This window comes from Apostichopus japonicus, chromosome 13 (assembly GCF_037975245.1).
Source record: "Apostichopus japonicus isolate 1M-3 chromosome 13, ASM3797524v1, whole genome shotgun sequence".
In the NCBI taxonomy this organism is placed as follows: domain Eukaryota; kingdom Metazoa; phylum Echinodermata; class Holothuroidea; order Aspidochirotida; family Stichopodidae; genus Apostichopus; species Apostichopus japonicus.
In genome coordinates, this window is record NC_092573.1 from 26,739,549 (window position 1) to 26,743,450 (window position 3,902).

Here is a 3,902-nt window from a genome sequence, read left to right on the forward strand (position 1 = left end):
GCGGAATTCCTTGATTCTTTGTCTTGCTTTGTTTGTTTGTTTTCTGTACATAATTGTTTAATATGAAAAGTATAGAGAACACGTGGATTGAGGAGACTCACGTGATGTTACGGAAGGAATTGATGGACGGGAATCCCCCTTCCAATCCTCCGCACGCAAAGAAAGTCGAGGTTCAGAAAATAACGAGAAAACAATAAAATCAACATGAATAAAAAAAATAAGAAAATGAACCAAGATTACAAGAACGAAAGAAAAAGTACAACGAAAATCAAACCAGGGAACTATAATTACAGGAGAGCAAAAGTATGCAAATATACATAGAGCAGATAAATTTCATACCTAGACAGAGAGAGGTGGGTGGAGAGAGAGAGGTTGGTGGGTGGAGGGAGAGAGGTGGGTGCATGGAGAGAGAGATGTGGGTGGAGAGAGCGAGGTGGGTGGAGAGAGAGATGGAGGAGGGAGAAATGTGGGTAACAAGAAGGGGAGAGAGAGAGAGAGTGGAGTGAGAGGTGGGTGAAGAAAAGCGGGGGGAGAGAAAGTAAAAGTTGAACCCTAGCAGTTTGAAAATGATGCAAATTCAGCCTTAAATTACATTGATATGACAACAACCAATTGCATGGTTCTATACAACACGGGGCTTATATCGACGCGAAGGGCGCTCAACTATATGTGACGATTAAAACATACTAAAGGTCACAGTTTCAACCTTATACCTCATAAAATACGGATTTCAAATAAACCTTAATGGAATCCTGCTGTTTACCTTTAGTTGTAATTGAATTATAGTAGGCACCTATAGGGCGAGTGATGGAATTATATGCCCTATTCGACCGAACCCAATAACTTATGTATAATGTTGTAAACATCCAATTAAGGCATTGATTCGATGCAAGTCAAGTAAGTACACAAGTAAATATCCTGGCATAATTTGTGGGCATATATTGATACATAACGTAAACATCGGACATTTAATCAATTTTTGCAACTAGCTCATACTGTCACAAGGAGTGCCCGCTTTACTCTGTCCAGTATAGTGCAGCTATACAGTCTATGATTCCATGGCTTGTTGTACCAAAAGGCAATATATTTAAACATATATGTAATTTTTGTTTGTATTACCAAACTCTATTCAAGTTTACAAGATAATACAAATTAAGTGTCCACTTCCAGATATGCACCAAAAAATCCTCTCCAGACTCTGAAGTTCATTTTGGCTATTGCGTCGTTTTCATAATGTTTCATTTATGAGGTAAATTAAGAACTGTTTTAAATGTTCTTATGGTTTGTTGTTGCCCGGGGTGTACATTTACAAAGTCAAAAGTCGGTCCCAAATCGATGCCAAGTTGGTCCCAAAGTTGAAGATTGAAGTCGAATTCAGAATGGTATTACCACCCATGAAAGTACTGAGTAATAAAACAAAAGGGCATATTTTGGGAAATTCGTTCTCTGAGTTTGTCTAACTTTCTTATATTTGAATAATACGGCTATCACGTCCTACCACTTCCGACGACTACCGGGATTGCACAATACATTCCGCTGAAATTGAATTCTTATCAGACATAAACTCACTCTCTGAACTTGAAGATTGCTTCAAGATAGATAACAAGAAATATCTGCTGACGCTTTAGCCGAAGTTCCCATGCAGGACCCGCCAACAGCAAGACTTGGACCACATTCCAGAGAAGTGCAATTCCTCTTTCTGTGATTTGAACTCGCTAAGAGATATCAATCAAGACGAATCGCCAAATGCTAGAGATCAGATTGCTAGGGCTTGTGCCACCACTGTGTATATTTCTAGTACATTGAAGTTGGTGTTCTCCCGTGTCTGTGCGTGTTACTATAGCTTCAGCGGTTGACAAGCACGGTGTTGAAACTTGTTATGATAAGTTAAACACACAAAGGGTAGTCAAAGTTTGCCAGTCTCACATCATTGAGATATGAAAGCCCAGCTCCATGTGTTATATTACTTCCGAGAAGAGAACATTCACTGCACATAAGGGAACTTTCATGTCTCTGTGTCTAATTCTGAAAAGACAGTTTGTAGTATTGAAAAACACTATAGTTCTCTCTAACCAGAAAACATAAAGCTGGGTCGCTTTGAGCTTGGTCGTTTTAAGCTGGGTCACTTGCTGAACTATCTGTCAGCTATAACCCACACGTTTCTGTATTTGATTTAGTCAATACAAATTAATATAATTAATTAGTCTGCATCAAACTTGTAACGGTATACTTCAGCAACACTGAAATAATATTCTTGTTAAGACCCTAGTATGAATAGCCTAGTGTACTTTTCTTTTTCACAAAGCTGTATCAATTTGCTGTACTGCCCAGAAAACGCCCCCGGCAATGCTTTCGATTGATACTAGGTTTGTATAGGACATATCCTCGGGCATGTAAAATACAGTGGGCAAGCACATTCGTGATAGGCAAAAACGGACTCTGAGCAGGGAGTTGTTAGCAACTCCCTGCAATGATAATAAAATAAATAAAAAATCACTTGTTTCATATACTTTCAAAATCCGTCGTTTTCTAACAAAGGTATAGGTTGCTCTTTTGATATAATAAGTCAATATTTCGATATGAAAAGAAACGTTGAGGATATTATGGACAATTTGAGATAAAGTAGTCAAAATTTCGAAAAAGTAAAAAAGTAGAAGAAATCTATTTTCTCAGTCTTCCAATATTGAAAGAAATGGTAGGAATTTCGAGAGAAATTTGAATTTTCAAGAAAAGCGATTACAAAAATGGAGCATAAATAAAATGAGTTTCCTAAACGGCTCACAAGTTCTCTGCCCCCCTTCCTCCTCACGTTTTGGTAGATTCTTACAATGAACTAACTTGCTTCCTGTAAATATTCGTATGGAGTGGGGGGGGGGGGATTCGGTTCAAGTGTATTTGCTTGTATCGGTCGTGAATCTGCGCTCTTCAATCCTGAAAACGGATCAACGCCTCTGTGGTTTAATAATACCTAGTAAAACGTGCACATCATTTCAAAGCTGGGCTGGGAGAGGAGATTTAAAAAAATCCCCGACAGTGTTTGTTATTGAACAAAGTTGAAATAAGTATTGTTTAATTGCATGCAAAATCAGAAAATCCAGTGTTGCCCACCCATCAGTCAACGAGAATAGAGCCACTGCATGGGTGGGCCAAAAAACAAACAATTGAAGCTGCCCACCTGGTATTTATAATGTATGTATACAAACACACCAGATATAGGTAGTTGCGCCCTCAATTCATAATGCATATCATGACTTAGCTTGGATTAACATTCACGGGAAGCAACAGTTTAGAAGGATCAACTAAAACAACTGACGGCAGATTCCACGTTATCCTACCAACTGCACAACTACTAAAAGCAATTCAAAGATTATATGCATTCCGGTAATTCAGGTCATATTGGAGACCAATAATACTCTATAAGTACGTACATATGGTGTTTTCTGCCCAAATAGTTTGCTATTAGACGGGGAGTCCTGGATGTGGGTGGGGATGCGGTAATCAAAGTCTATTGCCCACTCCTTCGTTTATGGCATAATATTAATTATCGATGAAATGTCATTAATTATTGATGATATAAATAATATTAATTATCGATGAAATTAAATTACTTATCGATGATATAAATAATATTAATTATCGAGGAAACAATAATAATAATAATGGTATTAATAGTAGTAATAAAGTTAGTAATAATAATAGTAGTAACAATAATAATAATAATAATAGTAATAATAATAATGATAGTAATAATAAAAATAATAATAGTAGTAATACTAATGGTAATAATAATGATAATAGTCCCTGTAACCCCCACTTTTGGAGATAGACACCAAAAATGGACACTCGGGACCTGGAAATGGACACTCGGGACCTGGAAATGGACACTTGGGACTTAGGCACCT